The following is a 12,405-nucleotide window of genomic DNA, read 5'->3' as shown; positions in this document are numbered from 1 at the left end:
TATTGTTTGGAAGGTTATCATCGTACAGAAAATCATAAGTGTAACTTCAAATGCCCAATGTGTGAAAAGTATCACAATGTTTGTAATAATGATAATAATATTAAACGCGAATGCATTAATTGTCATAGACTGTTTTCTTCAGAAGAATGTTTTGCTAATCATAAAACAATAAATGTTTCCGGAAAGAGTTTATGCGAAACAAAGAAAATTTGTGTCCATTGTGGTACTATGATTGACATGCGTTCACGCAAGTCTGAACATGAATGTGGTGAACGTTATTGTAAAACATGTTACTCATATGTAAGCGATGATCATATTTGTTTTGTTCAAACGGCTATGATGCAACATATAGATACCTTTTTGTACATTATATTTGATGTAGAAACAATGTTGCTTCCTAAAAATGAACAAGGAGAACAAGAACATCATGTAAATTTTGTAAATTGTATTCATGCTTGTTACAAGTGTAAGGACATGAAGCTTGATGATACATGCTTTGTATGCGGCGATAAAAATGGATTCCGTTCGTTTGATTTTCACAACATTGAAGAATTTGTTAATCATGTATTAATAACTCGACCAATGTTTAAAAAAATCATTGTGCTTTCCCATAATGGCAGTAATTATGATATGCAATTCTGTGCTAAAACTTTGATCATAAACCATCATTTTACACCTGAAGTAATAATGTCAGGGCAAAAAATTATTGAAATGCGTTTAGGACAAAAGATTTACTTTCGTGACACATATTTGTATATGGGAGTTAAATTATCTAAATTACCTAAGACGTTAGGGCTTTCTGCAAATTTACGAAAGGGAGATTTTCCGTACTTGTTTAATACATTAGAAAACCAAAATTATATAGGCCAAATTCCTGATCTAAAATATTTTGATGCTGATTCAAGGAGCACTGAAGATCGAGAGCAACTTATCATATGGCACAAAGAACGTGTTGCAAGTAATGAGGAGTATAATCTCCAAAAGGAAATGATTGAATATTGTCGGAATGATGTTAAAATTTTAGCAGAGGCTGTCATTAAATTTTCAAACTTAATTGAAGACAAAACAAATGGTATCCAATGTTTTATCGCTGCACCAACTATTGCTAGTTTGGCAATACTAACATATCGTACCTTATATTTACCCAAAGAAATTATTCCAATTATTCCACCTTATGGGTTTGACCATCGTGATCGTCAAAGTCTGAAGGCAATGTATTGGTTACGATACTTAGAACGTACTACTGGTAATAAAATTCTTCATTCTGGAAATGGTTTGGAAAAACGATTTGGAAGGTATAAGGTTGATGGATTTGAAACTAAAACAAATACAGTTTACGAATTTCATGGATGTTACTATCACGGATGTTTAAACTGTTATCCTACACTACGACACGTATCCCTAGATTCATCCTCTAAGCAAGGTACATCAGTACAAGATCGGTATGAAAACACCGTCACAAAAATAGCATTTCTTAAAAAATTAAATCTTAATGTCATTGAAATGTGGGAATGTGAATGGGACCACATGGTAAAAAACGATAAGAAATTACAACAGTTTATTCAAACACAGTGTCATGATCTTGTTGATCATCTGGTACCTAAAGATAGTTTTCATGGTGGGCGTACAGAATGTTTTAATGCCTTGTACGAATGTACCAGCGAAGAGTTTGTGGCATATTATGATATTACCAGTCTTTATCCGTGGGTAATGGCACGTAAGCCATTGCCTATAGGAAAACCTATAATATACAAGGGGCCTGACTTTCCACAAGTGCAAAGTATTCATGGATTAGTGAAATGTAGTATCTTGCCTCCCAAAGACTTATATTTTCCAATTTTACCATATACATGTAATGATCGCCTTTTGTTTGGGTTATGTCGTACGTGTATGGAACAAAGTGACAACATTTGCATCCATAATGATGCCGAGCGTGTCCTTACTGGTACATACTGTACTCCTGAACTTCATGTGGCTTTAGATCTCGGATACAAAATTCTACAAATTATTGAAATTTGGGAATTCAAATTATCTGGATCAGAAAATAATCTGTTTAAAGATTATGTCAATTCCTTCTTAAAAATGAAGCAGGAGTCTTCAGGATTTCCTAGCTGGTGCAAAACTAAACAAGATCAAGAAAAATATATTACAGACTATTATGAACATGAATGCATTCAGTTAACGGAAAATAACATTCAATCAAATCCTGGTCTAAGATATATTTCCAAAATATTTCTCAATTCCTTGTATGGGAAATGGGGACAAAGAACAGATTTATCTCAATCTGTAATTGTAGATACTCCAGAAAAATTTTTAAGTTATCTATGGGCACCCCAATATGAGGTACAAACTGTATTGCCTATTGGAGAGCGGCATCTCATTGTATCATATAAAAACATTGAAAACAAAAACAAGCCATGGAAATTTTCCAATGTTGTCCTTGCAGCCTTTATCACCTCTTGGGCACGTCTAAAACTTTATGAATTATTGACAGCTATTGATCCTGAGCGTGTATTGTACTGCGACACTGATAGTATTATGTTTGTGCAACCACGTAATGAAAAGCCTCCACTTTCTTTGGGTTTCTATTTAGGTCAGTTAACTAATGAAGTTCCTGATGGCTGGGAAATTGATGCATTTATAGGCTTAGGGCCAAAAAATTATGCCTATAGAATGAAAGAAGTTCAAACAGGGAAGGTAGATTATGTATTTAAAATTAGAGGAATTACTTTAAATCATCGTACACGACAAGAAATTAACTTTGATCATTTTTATCAACTAGTTCGGGATAAAGCTGACAAAAAACAGTTACACAATCCAGGAAGAATTGTTCGTAAGCCTGGGTTTGTCATCGTATCCAAGTCTGAAACTAAAACACATCAAAAAGTTCAAAATAAAAGACGACGATTAAATCATAACAGTATTACTGACTATAGAACATTGCCATATGGTTATCAAAGTATTAAGTGCGTGAAATGAATGGTATTCTGTATATATGTAAATAGTAAACTGTCTAAAGGTAGCATGATGTCATAATATCATCAAATATGTTCATAAGTTTTCCTATCTGTTGGTACTTGTACGTATATATCATGTAAATATCTTATTTAAATATATCTATATATGTATATCAATATGCCAATATTGGAAAATACAATAAAGCGTTACAATTTATAATAATATGTTTTATTTCTCCAAACAAATATTCATATAATACAAAGTATCTGTATTCTATATAAGATAAAGAAAGAATACGTATGTTTCATATAAGGTTATTTATCATATTTTATGCTCCTACAATAAATGACTCTAAGTTGAAAACCATATTGTTGTCATAATGTCTTCTATAAGGTGAACAAGCATCTTAGAAGTAAGTAAAGGTATCAATATAAGACATTAGAATACTATACTGAAAAGATATCTATATGTAAATGGGTTATAACATAGTGATATCCTTTGTGCTTCAAATATCCGTACAACATCTGTGGTATGCTCACATTTTGAGGTAACATGATGTGTTCAGCCTCACAGTTTGAGTAACAAACAATCCAATGAATATTACGAGAGGTTAAATACGTAAAATCACAATATATACATTCTAACATGGTATTCAAGGTAATCTATATACATAAGGAATCAGTTCATGTGTTTGCATTCACATATCATATCACCACAACAACATATACAGCTCTACAATACGATAAAATAAGGCTACAATCCAATATTAATAAAATAGAAACACTTTAGGTGTTTGCATCCATCCTACTATAGCCCCTAAAGCTACGCAACCAACAACACATGCTTAAAACACTTACATGTAAACGAAAGATAATATGTCTACAATATGATACATATATTCCTGTCCCAATATCAAAACCAATATACATACATACATACATCTACCCACTTACAAACTAATCATATATTCATGCAATTTCTTATTCGTCTAAGCTTCGTACAACATTAGACCCATACAGTATCCAAAACATGATATTCTATGCTAAAATCCCATATCAGTCACACATAGATATACCCTACTTACAAACTAATCATATATACATGTAATTTGTCATTCGTCTAAGCTTCGTACACCGTTAGACCCATACAGTATCCAAAAGACAATATTCTATGCTAAAATCCTCTATCAGCTACACATAGATGTAGCCCCCTTACAAACTAATCACATATACATGCAATTTGTCATTCGTCTAAGCTTCGTACAACATTAGACCCATACAGTATCCAAAACATGATATTCTATGCTAAAATCCCATATCAGTCACACATAGATATACCCTACTTACAAACTAATCACATATACATGTAATTTGTCATTCGTCTAAGCTTCGTACACCGTTAGACCCATACAGTATCCAAAAGACAATATTCTATGCTAAAATCCTCTATCAGCTACACATAGATGTAGCCCCCTTACAAACTAATCACATATACATGCAATTTGTCATTCGTCTAAGCTTCGTACAACATTAGACCCATACAATATCCAAAAGATGATATTCTATGCTAAAATCCCATATCACCTACACATAGATGTACCCCGCTTACAAATTAATCACAAATACATGCAATTTGTCATTCGTCTAAACTTCGTACACCATTAGACCCCTACAGTATCCAAAAGATGATATTCTATGCTAAAATCCCATATCAACTACTGAAAATACAATATCATTACATAAAATATGTTTCTTAGAGTTGCGCGCATTTCCTTCCACATTATCTCATACATTTATGTACAATACGCAGTGCTGTATATTACATATATCCGCAAAATGCCTCTAAATATACGAAAAAACAGTAAAATCCATTCTTTGTAATCCTTTTCTTTAGCATCTCATTAATATTCATTATCATCTCATTAATATTCATAAATAATTAATTCATTACTCTAGTTTTTTAAAAGGATAAAATTATTTATGCAAAAATACCTACAGAAATCTTCCTTCAAAACTTCTTCCAAAAGCACAAAAGGGAAAGTTGTCTTGCGTACACATTCATTCACTCTTTTTTTCCTCTTTGCAACTCAGGTAGGAACGCTCCCTCTTTTTTTCCCCTCTACGTATGTGGCAAGGTCTTAACAAAATGCGTAAGAAGTCAAACGCCGGTTTAAAGTGATCCTTTGCTCACAAAACAAAAAACACACTTCAACCCTCCATCTTATATGCGGTTTCCTCAATATGAGGTAATACATTAACTTTTAAAAAGTGACACGTACCTATCTCATTCTTAAATTCTCTGTCGTTAGAATAATGATTCTTATTTCTTTCTTTTTTCACATATTTTTGAGTTTCCATGCATTAGAAATCACAGGCCCCCCATTAAGCAATGTCCAGAGAAAAGCACAGTTCGCTCCCTCCACCTCCAAAAAACCTGGACCACCCAAAAATATAGCACACCTGTGTATATGTTTCTTTCGTTCTTTAGTAGACATCAAAGGGCTCCCTCCCTACCCATGCCATTCTTAGGTTACATGACTTTCTCACGTCCTGCTGTTACACTATTTTCAGACATCCATATGTCACAATAAATTGACACTTTGTTACTTCCTTAATTGACACAATGATGGAATTACGAGACAACTTCAAAAGAAGCATCTGGTATACATTTAACTCGTTGCTATTCAGTAAACAAAGGCACCCTGCTGCGAAAGTATGTGGACAAACTTCGATAACAACTACTCCATTTTCCCTCCTCCTGTGCCCTTTCCCCTGTGGTTACCTCACCTTACGACATCCCCTTCTTTCTTTAGAATTAGTTTCTTGAATACCAAGACCAACTGCGTTCAAGATTAAGAAAAAAGACTTGTGTGGACATGTTCTGAAGTTCCTTTAGCTATTTCTCGTCACTTGACCAAGAAATAAGGAAGGAAAAACACGTTTCTTAAAGGCTTGGGGAAAAACAGTAAGTAATCAGCATAAATTGTATAAATTAATATAAAATTGTATTAAAATATATAATAAAACACTCAAGAGGAAATTTGCATCCATTTTCGTGAGATTTTGCGAACATGGGTAAATTTTTTGGTACAAAATGGCGGATTTTAACCTCATTTTCGTGAGATTTTGGGAACATGGATAATTTTTGGTAGAAAATGGCGGATTTTAGGGCGTTTTTCGTGAGATTTTGGGAACATGGGTAAATTTTGGTACAAAATGGCGGATTTTAGGGCGTTTTTCGTGAGATTTTCGGAACAAGTTCGTGAGAAGTACGTGCTATACTACTCAGTGGGTTTGAAACACTGCGATATTAAGCTTTATTGCCTGTTATTCTGCAACTCATACAGTCCAGAATTTAACTTCATTTTTCTCCCTAATTAATCACTCTACACTGATTACCATTAATACCTTTTTGTTACTCTCATGCTAACTTTTCGTCTGACTCTGTTAATCTCTTCGTAAATTTTATGTTTCGGGGCCACCATCTGCGTCAGTTAACCCGATACACGTAATATAAGGGTACAAACCATAGGAATGAAATATCTATTATATAAAAATGAAAGTTATATGTACTAGCAATCGAATCACGGGAAGACAGCTAAATCGATTGAACTCATTTTTTTGAATGTAGTTATAACATATCTCCAAATGCGTTTTTTATCATGTCACATTGACTAAATAAAATTCGTATCTTAATGGGGACGCAGAAGTCGTAAGTTATACGAAAAATTGAGTATCTCATAAATTTCTCAACCTAGGAACAAGGAGGGTAGGATAGGGTAGAGTAGGATACGGTTAGGTTAGGGTAAGTAAAGTTTGAAACCCTTCTGCTTGAAATTTAATCCCTTCACAATTTGCCCCAAAATTCGCTGATTTATTTCTTTACCAGTTCTTCAGATGATTTTGCGATGTCACTGATCACTACAAACTAGTTTTTCAGATAATCAGGTTAAGAGCAGGAACAAAGCTGGGTCCCGAAACTAGCGCAAGGGTGCGTCCGTAGGGAGAGGGCGCGTTAAGGAAGATTTGTTTCTGAAGGTATTGTCGCATCATGCGTGGAGATTTCACATCCTTGTGTTATGCATATTTTTGGTTGTTTCTTATATAGTGGGAGGGAATTGCATGGTAAATTGTTGGTTACCAAAATGTAATGTTACCATTCTTAGATAATAAGGTACCGATATAGGGATCTACACTACGTTACTACAATAGCCACAACAACGCAGTGTTTAAAGCATTTAATTATTTATTTATGTTATCGTGTTGATTATTTTATCCCGAAGATCATTTCACTGTTTTACTTTCAACCGCTAAATTTACCTCAATATGTATTTTTACCACTGACGAGAAATAAATTTGTGAAGGTGCTGGTCTACTTTCGCACAACACATTTTGGAAGATTTATTGGTAAAAACTAATACTTTGTATGTAAAGACATATTTATAAAGAACAAATTTCTAGAGGCGATAGAATTAAACACAAAATAATAATCTGTATTTTATTTTTACAAGTGTAATGTTGCTAGCGTAAAATCATTACAAGTGCTTTGCAACGGATAAAGTAAGTAAGTGTATATAAAAAATGACTATTAGATACTATTTTCAACCGGTGGTCTGTTTCTACACAGTGTACAAAAGCTGAATTTTATGTTTATAATGGAGAGCTAGTAGTATGAAACAGTGACAAGTGCCACTGAAAATCGTATCATTGCCAAAAAACATTTATTCTCACTACCCTCGTTTACTCGTACACCCACCATCGCTGACACGGCCGTTGTCTCCGGACGCACCCCCGCACTATCAACCGCACCCACCAGCTTCACCCTGCCCTGACTCAGATATTATTCCAGGTTTTTCGTGGCCACCTAGTAGAGGTTGGTTTTTTTTTTTACCGTGGTTTTTCTGTCATACACCTGGACGCGTATTTATAGGAAAATCGTAAAATAATAGTAATTTTTCCACACACAATTATGATTCTCTTCTTGAATTTTATCTAGGCGAAGTGAGAAATTTTAAAATGCCTAGTGCAAACCATTTAATAGGCAATAAGAAGGAAATTAGGAAAGACTTTTCCAGCAATTATTTCGAGTGGTGTGCTAAAAGTAAACCTTCACGTTTCTTAGTTCTGTAAATTATGAACGTTTTATTGTTAGAACTATAGAGATTAAAAATACAGCGACAAGAAAATTGAAATTTTATCGTTAAAAAATTTACCACTTCAAAAGACAAATGTGTCTGTAAAGTCAATTTATACTTACAATGTGCCAGGATCCATATTTCAAAATTAGCAGCAGGGTCTGTTTTTGGGGAAAAGTCTTCCTCACAAGGTGAAAAGAAAATAGCAGGACTAAGCGTAATCAAAGGATCATGCCGAATGAAGTATCCACTTCCACTTCACCTAACAATAGGTGTTAAAATTGAAGAGTGCAGACTTAAGTCTGTTTCACCCACATCCTTAATATAGAAAACTATGTAAAATTATGATTGTTAGTTGAAAGGTGTGTTCTTAGGCCTTTTCCGGTGAAATTGAAAAAGTGAATTTGAGTAACAGTTCAGTTTGGTAATAAAAAATCTGCTATTATGTTTGTAAGAATATACGTTTATGTAAAGTGTAATTAAGCGATTAATTTTTTTTCACCGGAAGAAAAGATGGTTAAAAATTTATATATGTTAAATTATTACATTTACTATTAGATTCCGGATAAGCATGCTATAGTTTTTCAGAGTGCAAGACCATTATCTTGAAAAAAGGTAATGATGTAATTTAACATGTCTAAATCGTTTATTGTCAAAAGTTGTTTAATTGAGAATGGGCCATGGACATAGCGTTGATGTAAAACTTTCATAACTATTGTCCTATGTTTAGATAATAGAGAGCAGTGAAAGAAAAGATGATCCAAAGTGCCTACTTGTTCATTACACCAATATAAAGGTGAAGTATTCCTGCGAATTTTGTACAAGAGGTAGGGTGTGATTGCTGTATTAAACCAGAGTCTATAATATATAATAATTTTGGATCTACACCAAGAACGCAGGTCATTCCACGTGGTAGAGAGAACGGGATTAATTTCCCAATAATAAGTTCAAGGACCTGATCGGTTTTTGTTTTTCCATATGACAGATTGCTCAGAAATCATCTGATCAATGTAATATTTAAAATTTAAAGGGGGAAGTTTGATATTGGCGATAATTCCTGTGTCTCTTGCTTTTTTTAAAAAAAAAAAAAAAAAATAGGTTATCAACAATTTCGTTTGATTTTATGTTGATATGACTGAGGACGTGAATGAAATCTATTGTATGACCCATGCCTAGCAATTTGCGATAAATAGATTTGATGTTAAGTAAAGTCCAAGTAGATTTAATATTCCAATGAATAGAAGAAAGTGCCTTTAAGACACTATAAGAATCCGTACATATACATGCATGTTGGATATTATGACGTTGTATTAATAATAATGCATGCCGTATAATGAAGTATCTCCCTTCGCTACAAATGCAGATCAAATGAATATAAGTTTCTTCATAAAATACGTGACTCCTTTCTGAAGCTTGGCAACTGAACTTGCTTTTACATTAGTCTTGTGAGCAGTTTTTTTTTTTTTTTTTTTTTTTTTTGATTGTACAGTAAGTTTACCGAATTATTCAAATCATCTACTCCTGGTGTTCATTTATTTCTCGTAATTATGAATGACAATTTATTTAACCACTTCAGTTAAGTGAATACTTTATACTTTATTTGTTCGAATGTTATTTCAATTTTGCGTACTGGTTTCCTTTTGACACACCATTCCAAATAATTGTTGAAAAATTATAATTCTTTCACTAATTTCCTTCTTATTTTTACCTAAATGATTTGCGCTGGGCAACATGAAAATACCTTACTTGGCATAGAGTAATTCAAGGGGGCCATCGGAAGTAATTGTTGAAAAATCACAATTGTTTTATAATTTGCGTATAAATACGGCGTCCAGATGTATGGCTTATAAACTACATGCAAACAACAAACCAACCTGTTTTAGATGCACTAGAAAGCACTAGATGCACTATCTGCCCGAGTCAGTGCAGGGCGAAGTTTCTCGGCCCGTGCAATAGCGCGGGGATTAGTCCGAAGGGAGCAGGCGCGTTAGCGAGGATGGGTATACGCGTAAATGAAGATAGTAAAAACAAATGGGTTTTGGCAATGATTGTGTTTTAATAGCACTTGTCATGGTTTCATACTAGTAGTGCTCCACTTGTAAACATAAAACAGAACTTCTTATACTGTGCAGAAATACACCGCTAGTGGAAAGTAATATCTAATACAGTCATCTTTCATATGGACCTGATTATTTTCCGTCGTAAAGCATTTGTAATAATTTTACATGAATAACCCTACACTTGTATTATACAACTGTATTACAATACAGTTGTACAATCCGCGGCAAAAAACCTGCAACATGAGCATATAAGTTTATTGTGAAATGACGAAGTCTTTTGCTCCAAAATAAGTGTGCACGGGAGGAGGACAAGGTTTATCCTGGCATGATTCGTTCCACTTAGACGTTATGTTCATTCGCTGTGCTGTTAGGTGTAGTATCACAATAAACTTACATCCTCATGTTGCAGGTTTTTTGCCGCGGATTGTACAATAATACAACTGTATTACTTTGTAATAAGTTCTTTCGCCTGTGGAAATATGTTTCTTTATGCAAAGTATTGACTTTTACCTGTAAATCTTCGAAAATGTGGTGTGCCAAAAGAAAACGAGCACCGAATTTTGTTAATTACATTTTTCAACAAGTTTACTGATTTATTATTATTATTATTATTATTATTATTATTATTATTATTATTATTATTTGCGATATGTATGAAAAATAACTTTTCTTCATCAATTCATGATGCCAAACATAAAGGCTAACAAAGAAAGAGGGCATTCGACTTCCGGTTAAAAATTCTACGAGCTATAGCCGAAAAGCCCGTTTCCCAATGTTGTAATGGTGTAGAATGACGTATGGCTGCTGAGTATGTCACTTATATGCTTTAACTATATTAAACGAACAGTACACAACTTCGATACGTATCCATTTGTGTTTTCCAAGTATAAAGGTAATCAAGAAAATTCTGTCGCTTTTTCACCCACTACCTTCGAACATTGATATGTTACCTAAGACGTACCTAGAAGATCAAAAATATCCCTCATCAACATCGATGACCTTCTGCCAATGTTCTGGAAGGTCATGGGTTCCATTGCGCTAGAACTTGATTGGACGTGAAGCGAAGAAGGAATCGTGTGCATTTTGCACCTCTACTAGGGATTTCAACTGGCGTCCACTAAGGTGATTGTCCAATGTCTGCGAAGTATGGTGCATGCATTAGCCTTTCCCATTGTAATAGGCACACTTTGCATCTCTTATTTGCATAGCAATATTTAAATTTTTGATTAAATTTCTTGCTTTTAATTTGCATATTAAGGTTTAGGTTGTTTTTTTTTTTATTTTTATATGCAGTTATATACTATAATAGTCTAATAACGAGAGGGGATGACAGCATTTAAGTATTATAGAGTTTTATCTTGTGTTATTATGTGTGTAAATAGTGTTGTTTAATATTAAGGTATGGTATTTGAAAGTGGAAGCCCAAGCTTTATATTCATTTTGAGATTTGGTTGGAATAACATACGAAAAGTTTAGAGAAGAAACATTCGTTAAAAAAAAGAAAGAAAGAAAAACGAAGCAAGAATCTGCGATTGGGCACAGATGTTTGCACAGCAGCGTTGCCACCTAGAAGACATTGATATTGTTCGTAAAAGAAAGTTTTTTTTTTTTTCATAGGAAAGAATTAGGGTCCTGAGCACAAGTATTAATTCTAGACTTGCTAACTTTGTTTTCTGTGTTGATACTGATTACAGCCAAACTAGTTTCTTTGTGGCGAAAGCAATAAAATTGTTCGTATCTTCATGAAAAAATTTCCAGTAACAAAAGGTGTCAAGAATAAGGGTTTTGACCATATTTGTCACCTATTCCAGGACAGAATCAACTGTTGAAGTGCAGAAAAACAGAGAAGTGCTGTCCGATCTCAGTCATGTATTGAGGAAGCACCTCTGCAAGTAAGTCGTTGGCAACGCTTTGCCTGAATTTTCACTGCTTTAGAAGACTCCTATTGCGCATGAGCTTCGTGTTTCTCACCTCGTGCTTCTGTGATCCAAGGCGTTGTTTAGAAAGTCAACGTCTTGAGTTTTCTGTTTGTCTCAAGCGTTGCCAAGTCTGTAGATTTATCTGTGAATGTACAGTTTCTTTTTTTATGACAATACAGACTACGTTTTTTTTTTTTTTTTTAAGTAAGGCAGGGTCTTAAGCGCTAAGAATGTGGTAGAATAAAGGAAATAATTTCTTATTTCTGAGGATTTTGAATGTAACGTTAAGTTTACAGATAATCTGATATTTAGCTCTACACTAAAACATAGCTTG

The 12,405-nt window shown here is 33.9% G+C and overlaps 1 long non-coding RNA gene across 1 annotated transcript in view; it reads right to left on the bottom strand.

Moving 5' to 3' along the window:
• Positions 1 to 8,604, bottom strand: part of LOC145663803 (uncharacterized) — a 37,080-nt gene extending 28,476 nt beyond the window's left edge. The window contains exon 1 of the long non-coding RNA XR_014127271.1: positions 8,215 to 8,604. This is a non-coding gene — a long non-coding RNA (uncharacterized LOC145663803). The remainder of the gene's footprint in view (positions 1 to 8,214) is intronic.
• Positions 8,605 to 12,405: the final 3,801 nt, after the last annotated feature.

The sequence above is a fragment of the Thermobia domestica genome, chromosome 11 (genome assembly GCF_964235325.1).
Source record: "Thermobia domestica chromosome 11, izTheDome1.hap1.1, whole genome shotgun sequence".
Taxonomy (NCBI): Eukaryota; Metazoa; Arthropoda; class Insecta; order Zygentoma; family Lepismatidae; genus Thermobia; species Thermobia domestica.
The sequence above is the reverse complement of the archived record's forward strand: the minus strand, read 5'-3'. Positions and strand labels throughout refer to the sequence as shown.